The following is a 14,175-nucleotide window of genomic DNA, read 5'->3' as shown; positions in this document are numbered from 1 at the left end:
CTCCCCAACCCTAACCCTAACTTGAGACTTAACCTGATTTTCTTGTTGAAATGTAACAACCCCCCATCCTCATGTTGTACTAAAAGACAGTAGGCACACAATTCCTTTTGCCCTCTCAGTCTGTTTCACCATGCTTGGCTTCAGCAAAACCCTGTTTCCATTCTGGGAAGCCATGTCTCCTGACCGATAACCCTAACTTGGGTCTTAACCCTAATTTTCTCTTTGGACTGAAACATTTCCCTGTCCACATGGTGTACTAACTGGCAGTATGTTATACTCCGGAAGGCCTACGCAGTCTGTTTTACCAATCTAGGCTGCGCCAAAACCATGGTTACATCCTGGGAAGCCAAGTCTCCCTAAACCTAACCCTAATTTGAGTCTCAACCCTCATTTCCTTTTTGGACTGAAACATACTGCGGTCCACAGAGTGTACCAAATGTAAGTATGGAAGACATCTTGATGCCCCACTCAGTCTGATTCAGCAAGTTAAGCTTCACCAAGGACCCGTTTCCAACCTGGGAAGCCACATCTCCCCAACCCTAACCCTAACTTGAGACTCAACCTGATTTTCTTGTTGAAATGTAAGAACCCCCCATCCTCATGTTGTACTAAAAGACAGTAGGCACACAATTCCTTTGGCCCTCTCAGTCTGTTTCACCATGCTTGGCTTCAGCAACACCCTGTTTCCATTCTGGGAAGCCATGTCTCCTGACAGCTAACCCTAACTTGGGTCTTATCCCTAATTTTCTCTTTGGACTGAAACATTTCCCTGTCCACATGGTGTACTAACTGGCAGTATGTTATACTCCGGTTGGCCTACTCAGTCTGTTTTACCAATCTAGGCTTTGCCAAAACCCTGGTTACATCCTGGGAAGCCAAGTCGCCCCAACCCTAACCCTAATTTGAGTCTCAGGCCTAATTTCCTTTTTGGACTGAAACATACCGCCGTCCACAGAGTGTACCAAATGTCAGTATGGAAGACATCTTGATGTCCCACTCAGTCTGATTCAGCAAGTTAGGCTTCACCAAGGACCCGTTTCCAAGCTGGGAAGCCACATCTCCCCAACCCTAACCCTAACTTGAGACTTAACCTGATTTTCTTGTTGAAATGTAACAACCCCCCATCCTCATGTTGTACTAAAAGACAGTAGGCACACAATTCCTTTGGCCCTCTCAGTCTGTTTCACCATGCTTGGCTTCAGCAACACCCTGTTTCCATTCTGGGAAGCCATGTCTCCTGACAGCTAACCCTAACTTGGGTCTTAACCCTAATTTTCTCTTTGGACTGAAACATTTCCCTGTCCACATGGTGTACTAACTGGCAGTATGTTATACTCCTGAATGCCTACTCAGTCTGTTTTACCAATCTAGGCTTCACCAAAACCCTGGTTACATCCTGGGCAGCCAAGTCTCCCCAACCCTAACCCTACTTTGAGTCTCAGGCCTCATTTCCTTTTGGGACTGAAACATACCGCCGTCCACAGAGTGTACCAAATGTCAGTATGGAAGACATCTTGATGTCCCACTCAGTCTGATTCAGCAAGTTAAGCTTCACCAAGGACCCGTTTCCAACCTGGGAAGCCACATCTCCCCAACCCTAACCCTAACTTGAGACTTAACATGATTTTCTTGTTGAAATGTAACAACCCCCCATCCTCATGTTCTACTAAAAGACAGTAGGCACACAATTCCTTTTGCCCTCTCAGTCTGTTTCACCATGCTTGGCTTCAGCAACACCCTGTTTCCATTCTGGGAAGCCATGTCTCCTGACCGATAACCCTCACTTGGGTCTTAACCCTAATTTTCTCTTTGGAATGAAACATTTCCCTGTCCACATGGTGTACTAACTGGCAGTATGTTATCCTCCGGATGGCCTACTCATTCTGTTTTACCAATCTAGGCTTCACCAAAACCCTGGTTACATCCTGGGAAGCCAAGTCTTCCCAACCCTAACCCTAATTTGTGTCTCAGACCTCATTTCCTTTTGGGACTGAAACATACCGCCGTCCACAGAGTGTACCAAATGTAAGTATGGAAGACATCTTGATGCCCCACTCAGTCTGATTCAGCAAGTTAGGCTTCACCAAGGACCCGTTTCCAACCTGGGAAGCCACATCTCCCCAACCCTAACCCTAACTTGAGACTTAACCTGATTTTCTTGCTGAAATGTAACAACCCCCCATCCTTATGTTCCACTAAAAGACAGTAGGCACACAATTCCTTTTGCCCTCTCAGTCTGTTTCACCATGCTTGGCTTCAGCAACACCCTGTTTCCATTCTGGGAAGCCATGTCTCCTGACCGATAACCCTAACTTGGGTCTTAACCCTAATTTTTTCTTTGGACTGAAACATTTCCCTGTCCACATGGTGTACTAACTGGCAGTATGTTATACTCCGGATGGCCTACTCAGTCTGTTTTACCAATCTAGGCTTCACCAAAACCCTGGTTACATCCTGGGAAGCCAAGTCTCCCCAACCCTAACCCTAATTTGAGTCTCAACCCTCATTTCATTTTTGGACTGAAACATACCGCCGTCCACAGAGTGTAGCAAATGTCAGTATGGAAGACATCTTGATGTCCCACTCAGTCTGATTCAGCAAGTTAGGCTTCACCAAGGACCCGTTTCCAACCTGGGAAGCCACATCTCCCCAACCCTAACCCTAACTTGAGACTTAACCTGATTTTCTTGTGCAAATGTAACAAACCCCCATCCTCATGTTGTACTAAAAGACAGAAGGCACACAATTCCTTTGGCCCTCTCAGTCTGTTTCACCATGCTTGGCTTCAGCAACACCCTGTTTCCATTCTGGGAAGCCATGTCTCCTGACAGCTAACCCTAACTTGGGTCTTAACTCTAATTTTCTCTTTGGACTGAAACATTTCCCTGTCCACATGGTGTACTAACTGGCAGTATGTTATCCTCCGGATGGCCTACTCAGTCTGTTTTACCAACCTCTGCTTCACCAAAACCCTGGTTACATCCTGGGAAGCCAAGTCTCCCCAACCCTAACCCTAATTTGAGTCTCAGGCCTCTTTTCCTTTTTGGACTGAAACATACTGCCGTCCACAGAGTGTACCAAATGTAAGTATGGAAGACATCTTGATGCCCCACTCAGTCTGATTCAGCAAGTTAGGCTTCACCAAGGACCCGTTTCCAACCTGGGAAGCCACATCTCCCCAACCCTAACCCTAACTTGAGACTTAACCTGATTTTCTTGTTGAAATGTAACAACCCCCCATCCTCATGTTGTACTAAAAGACAGTAGGCACACAATTCCTTTTGCCCTCTCAGTCTGTTTCACCATGCTTGGCTTCAGCAAAACCCTGTTTCCATTCTGGGAAGCCATGTCTCCTGACCGATAACCCTAACTTGGGTCTTAACCCTAATTTTCTCTTTGGACTGAAACATTTCCCTGTCCACATGGTGTACTAACTGGCAGTATGTTATACTCCGGAAGGCCTACGCAGTCTGTTTTACCAATCTAGGCTGCGCCAAAACCATGGTTACATCCTGGGAAGCCAAGTCTCCCCAAACCTAACCCTAATTTGAGTCTCAACCCTCATTTCCTTTTTGGACTGAAACATACTGCGGTCCACAGAGTGTACCAAATGTAAGTATGGAAGACATCTTGATGCCCCACTCAGTCTGATTCAGCAAGTTAAGCTTCACCAAGGACCCGTTTCCAACCTGGGAAGCCACATCTCCCCAACCCTAACCCTAACTTGAGACTCAACCTGATTTTCTTGTTGAAATGTAAGAACCCCCCATCCTCATGTTGTACTAAAAGACAGTAGGCACACAATTCCTTTGGCCCTCTCAGTCTGTTTCACCATGCTTGGCTTCAGCAACACCCTGTTTCCATTCTGGGAAGCCATGTCTCCTGACAGCTAACCCTAACTTGGGTCTTAACCCTAATTTTCTCTTTGGACTGAAACATTTCCCTGTCCACATGGTGTACTAACTGGCAGTATGTTATACTCCGGTTGGCCTACTCAGTCTGTTTTACCAATCTAGGCTTTGCCAAAACCCTGGTTACATCCTGGGAAGCCAAGTCGCCCCAACCCTAACCCTAATTTGAGTCTCAGGCCTAATTTCCTTTTTGGACTGAAACATACCGCCGTCCACAGAGTGTACCAAATGTCAGTATGGAAGACATCTTGATGTCCCACTCAGTCTGATTCAGCAAGTTAGGCTTCACCAAGGACCCGTTTCCAAGCTGGGAAGCCACATCTCCCCAACCCTAACCCTAACTTGAGACTTAACCTGATTTTCTTGTTGAAATGTAACAACCCCCCATCCTCATGTTGTACTAAAAGACAGTAGGCACACAATTCCTTTGGCCCTCTCAGTCTGTTTCACCATGCTTGGCTTCAGCAACACCCTGTTTCCATTCTGGGAAGCCATGTCTCCTGACAGCTAACCCTAACTTGGGTCTTAACCCTAATTTTCTCTTTGGACTGAAACATTTCCCTGTCCACATGGTGTACTAACTGGCAGTATGTTATACTCCTGAATGCCTACTCAGTCTGTTTTACCAATCTAGGCTTCACCAAAACCCTGGTTACATCCTGGGCAGCCAAGTCTCCCCAACCCTAACCCTACTTTGAGTCTCAGGCCTCATTTCCTTTTGGGACTGAAACATACCGCCGTCCACAGAGTGTACCAAATGTCAGTATGGAAGACATCTTGATGTCCCACTCAGTCTGATTCAGCAAGTTAAGCTTCACCAAGGACCCGTTTCCAAGCTGGGAAGCCACATCTCCCCAACCCTAACCCTAACTTGAGACTTAACATGATTTTCTTGTTGAAATGTAACAACCCCCCATCCTCATGTTCTACTAAAAGACAGTAGGCACACAATTCCTTTGGCCCTCTCAGTCTGTTTCACCATGCTTGGCTTCAGCAACACCCTGTTTCCATTCTGGGAAGCCATGTCTCCTGACCGATAACCCTCACTTGGGTCTTAACCCTAATTTTCTCTTTGGAATGAAACATTTCCCTGTCCACATGGTGTACTAACTGGCAGTATGTTATCCTCCGGATGGCCTACTCATTCTGTTTTACCAATCTAGGCTTCACCAAAACCCTGGTTACATCCTGGGAAGCCAAGTCTTCCCAACCCTAACCCTAATTTGAGTCTCAGACCTCATTTCCTTTTGGGACTGAAACATACCGCCGTCCACAGAGTGTACCAAATGTAAGTATGGAAGACATCTTGATGCCCCACTCAGTCTGATTCAGCAAGTTAGGCTTCACCAAGGACCCGTTTCCAACCTGGGAAGCCACATCTCCCCAACCCTAACCCTAACTTGAGACTTAACCTGATTTTCTTGTTGAAATGTAACAACCCCCCATCCTTATGTTCCACTAAAAGACAGTAGGCACACAATTCCTTTTGCCCTCTCAGTCTGTTTCACCATGCTTGGCTTCAGCAACACCCTGTTTCCATTCTGGGAAGCCATGTCTCCTGACCGATAACCCTAACTTGGGTCTTAACCCTAATTTTTTCTTTGGACTGAAACATTTCCCTGTCCACATGGTGTACTAACTGGCAGTATGTTATACTCCGGATGGCCTACTCAGTCTGTTTTACCAATCTAGGCTTCACCAAAACCCTGGTTACATCCTGGGAAGCCAAGTCTCCCCAACCCTAACCCTAATTTGAGTCTCAACCCTCATTTCATTTTTGGACTGAAACATACCGCCGTCCACAGAGTGTAGCAAATGTCAGTATGGAAGACATCTTGATGTCCCACTCAGTCTGATTCAGCAAGTTAGGCTTCACCAAGGACCCGTTTCCAACCTGGGAAGCCACATCTCCCCAACCCTAACCCTAACTTGAGACTTAACCTGATTTTCTTGTGCAAATGTAACAAACCCCCATCCTCATGTTGTACTAAAAGACAGAAGGCACACAATTCCTTTGGCCCTCTCAGTCTGTTTCACCATGCTTGGCTTCAGCAACAGCCTGTTTCCATTCTGGGAAGCCATGTCTCCTGACAGCTAACCCTAACTTGGGTCTTAACCCTAATTTTCTCTTTGGACTGAAACATTTCCCTGTCCACATGGTGTACTAACTGGCAGTATGTTATCCTCCGGATGGCCTACTCAGTCTGTTTTACCAACCTAGGCTTCACCAAAACCCTGGTTACATCCTGGGAAGCCAAGTCTCCCCAACCCTAACCCTAATTTGAGTCTCAGGCCTCTTTTCCTTTTTGGACTGAAACATACTGCCGTCCACAGAGTGTACCAAATGTAAGTATGGAAGACATCTTGATGCCCCACTCAGTCTGATTCAGCAAGTTAAGCTTCACCAAGGACCCGTTTCCAACCTGGGAAGCCACATCTCCCCAACCCTAACCCTAACTTGAGACTCAACCTGATTTTCTTGTTGAAATGTAAGAACCCCCCATCCTCATGTTGTACTAAAAGACAGTAGGCACACAATTCCTTTGGCCCTCTCAGTCTGTTTCACCATGCTTGGCTTCAGCAACACCCTGTTTCCATTCTGGGAAGCCATGTCTCCTGACAGCTAACCCTAACTTGGGTCTTAACCCTAATTTTCTCTTTGGACTGAAACATTTCCCTGTCCACATGGTGTACTAACTGGCAGTATGTTATACTCCGGTTGGCCTACTCAGTCTGTTTTACCAATCTAGGCTTTGCCAAAACCCTGGTTACATCCTGGGAAGCCAAGTCGCCCCAACCCTAACCCTAATTTGAGTCTCAGGCCTAATTTCCTTTTTGGACTGAAACATACCGCCGTCCACAGAGTGTACCAAATGTCAGTATGGAAGACATCTTGATGTCCCACTCAGTCTGATTCAGCAAGTTAGGCTTCACCAAGGACCCGTTTCCAAGCTGGGAAGCCACATCTCCCCAACCCTAACCCTAACTTGAGACTTAACCTGATTTTCTTGTTGAAATGTAACAACCCCCCATCCTCATGTTGTACTAAAAGACAGTAGGCACACAATTCCTTTGGCCCTCTCAGTCTGTTTCACCATGCTTGGCTTCAGCAACACCCTGTTTCCATTCTGGGAAGCCATGTCTCCTGACAGCTAACCCTAACTTGGGTCTTAACCCTAATTTTCTCTTTGGACTGAAACATTTCCCTGTCCACATGGTGTACTAACTGGCAGTATGTTATACTCCTGAATGCCTACTCAGTCTGTTTTACCAATCTAGGCTTCACCAAAACCCTGGTTACATCCTGGGCAGCCAAGTCTCCCCAACCCTAACCCTACTTTGAGTCTCAGGCCTCATTTCCTTTTGGGACTGAAACATACCGCCGTCCACAGAGTGTACCAAATGTCAGTATGGAAGACATCTTGATGTCCCACTCAGTCTGATTCAGCAAGTTAAGCTTCACCAAGGACCCGTTTCCAACCTGGGAAGCCACATCTCCCCAACCCTAACCCTAACTTGAGACTTAACCTGATTTTCTTGTTGAAATGTAACAACCCCCCATCCTCATGTTCTACTAAAAGACAGTAGGCACACAATTCCTTTGGCCCTCTCAGTCTGTTTCACCATGCTTGGCTTCAGCAACACCCTGTTTCCATTCTGGGAAGCCATGTCTCCTGACCGATAACCCTCACTTGGGTCTTAACCCTAATTTTCTCTTTGGAATGAAACATTTCCCTGTCCACATGGTGTACTAACTGGCAGTATGTTATCCTCCGGATGGCCTACTCATTCTGTTTTACCAATCTAGGCTTCACCAAAACCCTGGTTACATCCTGGGAAGCCAAGTCTTCCCAACCCTAACCCTAATTTGAGTCTCAGACCTCATTTCCTTTTGGGACTGAAACATACCGCCGTCCACAGAGTGTACCAAATGTCAGTATGGAAGACATCTTGATGCCCCACTCAGTCTGATTCAGCAAGTTAGGCTTCACCAAGGACCCGTTTCCAACCTGGGAAGCCACATCTCCCCAACCCTAACCCTAACTTGAGACTTAACCTGATTTTCTTGTTGAAATGTAACAACCCCCCATCCTTATGTTCCACTAAAAGACAGTAGGCACACAATTCCTTTTGCCCTCTCAGTCTGTTTCACCATGCTTGGCTTCAGCAACACCCTGTTTCCATTCTGGGAAGCCATGTCTCCTGACCGATAACCCTAACTTGGGTCTTAACCCTAATTTTTTCTTTGGACTGAAACATTTCCCTGTCCACATGGTGTACTAACTGGCAGTATGTTATACTCCGGATGGCCTACTCAGTCTGTTTTACCAATCTAGGCTTCACCAAAACCCTGGTTACATCCTGGGAAGCCAAGTCTCCCCAACCCTAACCCTAATTTGAGTCTCAACCCTCATTTCATTTTTGGACTGAAACATACCGCCGTCCACAGAGTGTAGCAAATGTCAGTATGGAAGACATCTTGATGTCCCACTCAGTCTGATTCAGCAAGTTAGGCTTCACCAAGGACCCGTTTCCAACCTGGGAAGCCACATCTCCCCAACCCTAACCCTAACTTGAGACTTAACCTGATTTTCTTGTGCAAATGTAACAAACCCCCATCCTCATGTTGTACTAAAAGACAGAAGGCACACAATTCCTTTGGCCCTCTCAGTCTGTTTCACCATGCTTGGCTTCAGCAACAGCCTGTTTCCATTCTGGGAAGCCATGTCTCCTGACAGCTAACCCTAACTTGGGTCTTAACCCTAATTTTCTCTTTGGACTGAAACATTTCCCTGTCCACATGGTGTACTAACTGGCAGTATGTTATCCTCCGGATGGCCTACTCAGTCTGTTTTACCAACCTAGGCTTCACCAAAACCCTGGTTACATCCTGGGAAGCCAAGTCTCCCCAACCCTAACCCTAATTTGAGTCTCAGGCCTCTTTTCCTTTTTGGACTGAAACATACTGCCGTCCACAGAGTGTACCAAATGTAAGTATGGAAGACATCTTGATGCCCCACTCAGTCTGATTCAGCAAGTTAGGCTTCACCAAGGACCCGTTTCCAACCTGGGAAGCCACATCTCCCCAACCCTAACCCTAACTTGAGACTTAACCTGATTTTCTTGTTGAAATGTAACAACCCCCCATCCTCATGTTGTACTAAAAGACAGTAGGCACACAATTCCTTTTGCCCTCTCAGTCTGTTTCACCATGCTTGGCTTCAGCAAAACCCTGTTTCCATTCTGGGAAGCCATGTCTCCTGACCGATAACCCTAACTTGGGTCTTAACCCTAATTTTCTCTTTGGACTGAAACATTTCCCTGTCCACATGGTGTACTAACTGGCAGTATGTTATACTCCGGAAGGCCTACGCAGTCTGTTTTACCAATCTAGGCTTCGCCAAAACCATGGTTACATCCTGGGAAGCCAAGTCGCCCCAACCCTAACCCTAATTTGAGTCTCAGGCCTAATTTCCTTTTTGGACTGAAACATACCGCCGTCCACAGAGTGTACCAAATGTCAGTATGGAAGACATCTTGATGTCCCACTCAGTCTGATTCAGCAAGTTAGGCTTCACCAAGGACCCGTTTCCAAGCTGGGAAGCCACATCTCCCCAACCCTAACCCTAACTTGAGACTTAACCTGATTTTCTTGTTGAAATGTAACAACCCCCCATCCTCATGTTGTACTAAAAGACAGTAGGCACACAATTCCTTTGGCCCTCTCAGTCTGTTTCACCATGCTTGGCTTCAGCAACACCCTGTTTCCATTCTGGGAAGCCATGTCTCCTGACAGCTAACCCTAACTTGGGTCTTAACCCTAATTTTCTCTTTGGACTGAAACATTTCCCTGTCCACATGGTGTACTAACTGGCAGTATGTTATACTCCTGAATGCCTACTCAGTCTGTTTTACCAATCTAGGCTTCACCAAAACCCTGGTTACATCCTGGGCAGCCAAGTCTCCCCAACCCTAACCCTACTTTGAGTCTCAGGCCTCATTTCCTTTTGGGACTGAAACATACCGCCGTCCACAGAGTGTACCAAATGTCAGTATGGAAGACATCTTGATGTCCCACTCAGTCTGATTCAGCAAGTTAAGCTTCACCAAGGACCCGTTTCCAACCTGGGAAGCCACATCTCCCCAACCCTAACCCTAACTTGAGACTTAACCTGATTTTCTTGTTGAAATGTAACAACCCCCCATCCTCATGTTCTACTAAAAGACAGTAGGCACACAATTCCTTTGGCCCTCTCAGTCTGTTTCACCATGCTTGGCTTCAGCAACACCCTGTTTCCATTCTGGGAAGCCATGTCTCCTGACCGATAACCCTCACTTGGGTCTTAACCCTAATTTTCTCTTTGGAATGAAACATTTCCCTGTCCACATGGTGTACTAACTGGCAGTATGTTATCCTCCGGATGGCCTACTCATTCTGTTTTACCAATCTAGGCTTCACCAAAACCCTGGTTACATCCTGGGAAGCCAAGTCTTCCCAACCCTAACCCTAATTTGAGTCTCAGACCTCATTTCCTTTTGGGACTGAAACATACCGCCGTCCACAGAGTGTACCAAATGTCAGTATGGAAGACATCTTGATGCCCCACTCAGTCTGATTCAGCAAGTTAGGCTTCACCAAGGACCCGTTTCCAACCTGGGAAGCCACATCTCCCCAACCCTAACCCTAACTTGAGACTTAACCTGATTTTCTTGTTGAAATGTAACAACCCCCCATCCTTATGTTCCACTAAAAGACAGTAGGCACACAATTCCTTTTGCCCTCTCAGTCTGTTTCACCATGCTTGGCTTCAGCAACACCCTGTTTCCATTCTGGGAAGCCATGTCTCCTGACCGATAACCCTAACTTGGGTCTTAACCCTAATTTTTTCTTTGGACTGAAACATTTCCCTGTCCACATGGTGTACTAACTGGCAGTATGTTATACTCCGGATGGCCTACTCAGTCTGTTTTACCAATCTAGGCTTCACCAAAACCCTGGTTACATCCTGGGAAGCCAAGTCTCCCCAACCCTAACCCTAATTTGAGTCTCAACCCTCATTTCATTTTTGGACTGAAACATACCGCCGTCCACAGAGTGTAGCAAATGTCAGTATGGAAGACATCTTGATGTCCCACTCAGTCTGATTCAGCAAGTTAGGCTTCACCAAGGACCCGTTTCCAACCTGGGAAGCCACATCTCCCCAACCCTAACCCTAACTTGAGACTTAACCTGATTTTCTTGTGCAAATGTAACAAACCCCCATCCTCATGTTGTACTAAAAGACAGAAGGCACACAATTCCTTTGGCCCTCTCAGTCTGTTTCACCATGCTTGGCTTCAGCAACAGCCTGTTTCCATTCTGGGAAGCCATGTCTCCTGACAGCTAACCCTAACTTGGGTCTTAACCCTAATTTTCTCTTTGGACTGAAACATTTCCCTGTCCACATGGTGTACTAACTGGCAGTATGTTATCCTCCGGATGGCCTACTCAGTCTGTTTTACCAACCTAGGCTTCACCAAAACCCTGGTTACATCCTGGGAAGCCAAGTCTCCCCAACCCTAACCCTAATTTGAGTCTCAGGCCTCTTTTCCTTTTTGGACTGAAACATACTGCCGTCCACAGAGTGTACCAAATGTAAGTATGGAAGACATCTTGATGCCCCACTCAGTCTGATTCAGCAAGTTAGGCTTCACCAAGGACCCGTTTCCAACCTGGGAAGCCACATCTCCCCAACCCTAACCCTAACTTGAGACTTAACCTGATTTTCTTGTTGAAATGTAACAACCCCCCATCCTCATGTTGTACTAAAAGACAGTAGGCACACAATTCCTTTTGCCCTCTCAGTCTGTTTCACCATGCTTGGCTTCAGCAAAACCCTGTTTCCATTCTGGGAAGCCATGTCTCCTGACCGATAACCCTAACTTGGGTCTTAACCCTAATTTTCTCTTTGGACTGAAACATTTCCCTGTCCACATGGTGTACTAACTGGCAGTATGTTATACTCCGGAAGGCCTACGCAGTCTGTTTTACCAATCTAGGCTTCGCCAAAACCATGGTTACATCCTGGGAAGCCAAGTCTCCCCAAACCTAACCCTAATTTGAGTCTCAACCCTCATTTCCTTTTTGGACTGAAACATACTGCGGTCCACAGAGTGTACCAAATGTAAGTATGGAAGACATCTTGATGCCCCACTCAGTCTGATTCAGCAAGTTAAGCTTCACCAAGGACCCGTTTCCAACCTGGGAAGCCACATCTCCCCAACCCTAACCCTAACTTGAGACTCAACCTGATTTTCTTGTTGAAATGTAAGAACCCCCCATCCTCATGTTGTACTAAAAGACAGTAGGCACACAATTCCTTTGGCCCTCTCAGTCTGTTTCACCATGCTTGGCTTCAGCAACACCCTGTTTCCATTCTGGGAAGCCATGTCTCCTGACAGCTAACCCTAACTTGGGTCTTAACCCTAATTTTCTCTTTGGACTGAAACATTTCCCTGTCCACATGGTGTACTAACTGGCAGTATGTTATACTCCGGTTGGCCTACTCAGTCTGTTTTACCAATCTAGGCTTTGCCAAAACCCTGGTTACATCCTGGGAAGCCAAGTCGCCCCAACCCTAACCCTAATTTGAGTCTCAGGCCTAATTTCCTTTTTGGACTGAAACATACCGCCGTCCACAGAGTGTACCAAATGTCAGTATGGAAGACATCTTGATGTCCCACTCAGTCTGATTCAGCAAGTTAGGCTTCACCAAGGACCCGTTTCCAACCTGGGAAGCCACATCTCCCCAACCCTAACCCTAACTTGAGACTCAACCTGATTTTCTTGTGCAAATGTAACAAACCCCCATCCTCATGTTGTACTAAAAGACAGTAGGCACAAAATTCCGTGGGCCCTCTCAGTCTGTTTCACCATGCTTGGCTTCAGCAACACCCTGTTTCCATTCTGGGAAGCCATGTCTCCTGACAGCTAACCCTAACTTGGGTCTTAACCCTAATTTTCTCTTTGGACTGAAATATTTCCCTGTCCACATGGTGTACTAACTGGCAGTATGTTATACTCCGGAAGGCCTACTCAGTCTGTTTTACCAATCTAGGCTTCGCCAAAACCCTGGTTACATCCTGGGAAGCCAAGTCTCCCCAACCCTAACCCTAATTTGAGTCTCAACCCTCATTTCCTTTTTGGACTGAAACATACTGCGGTCCACAGAGTGTACCAAATGTCAGTATGGAAGACATCTTGATGCCCCACTCAGTCTGATTCAGCAAGTTAAGCTTCACCAAGGACCCGTTTCCAACCTGGGAAGCCACATCTCCCCAACCCTAACCCTAACTTGAGACTCAACCTGATTTTCTTGTTGAAATGTAACAACCCCCCATCCTCATGTTGTACTAAAAGACAGTAGGCACACAATTCCTTTGGCCCTCTCAGTCTGTTTCACCATGCTTGGCTTCAGCAACACCCTGTTTCCATTCTGGGAAGCCATGTCTCCTGACCGATAACCCTAACTTGGGTCTTAACCCTAATTTTCTCTTTGGACTGAAACATTTCCCTGTCCACATGGTGTACTAACTGGCAGTATGTTATACTCCGGTTGGCCTACTCAGTCTGTTTTACCAATCTAGGCTTTGCCAAAACCCTGGTTACATCCTGGGCAGCCAAGTCTCCCCAACCCTAACCCTACTTTGAGTCTCAGGCCTCATTTCCTTTTGGGACTGAAACATACCGCCGTCCACAGAGTGTACCAAATGTCAGTATGGAAGACATCTTGATGTCCCACTCAGTCTGATTCAGCAAGTTAAGCTTCACCAAGGACCCGTTTCCAACCTGGGAAGCCACATCTCCCCAACCCTAACCCTAACTTGAGACTTAACCTGATTTTCTTGTTGAAATGTAACAACCCCCCATCCTCATGTTGTACTAAAAGACAGTAGGCACACAATTCCTTTTGCCCTCTCAGTCTGTTTCACCATGCTTGGCTTCAGCAACACCCTGTTTCCATTCTGGGAAGCCATGTCTCCTGACCGATAACCCTCACTTGGGTCTTAACCCTAATTTTCTCTTTGGAATGAAACATTTCCCTGTCCACATGGTGTACTAACTGGCAGTATGTTATACTCCGGATGGCCTACTCAGTCTGTTTTACCAATCTAGGCTTCACCAAAACCCTGGTTACATCCTGGGAAGCCAAGTCTCCCCAACCCTAACCCTAATTTGAGTCTCAACCCTCATTTCATTTTTGGACTGAAACATACCGCCGTC

The sequence above is a fragment of the Heloderma suspectum genome, chromosome 4 (assembly GCF_057233095.1).
Source record: "Heloderma suspectum isolate Gila_16-S chromosome 4, 16-S_ref, whole genome shotgun sequence".
Classification (NCBI taxonomy): Eukaryota; Metazoa; Chordata; class Lepidosauria; order Squamata; family Helodermatidae; genus Heloderma; species Heloderma suspectum.
The sequence above is the reverse complement of the archived record's forward strand: the minus strand, read 5'-3'. Positions refer to the sequence as shown.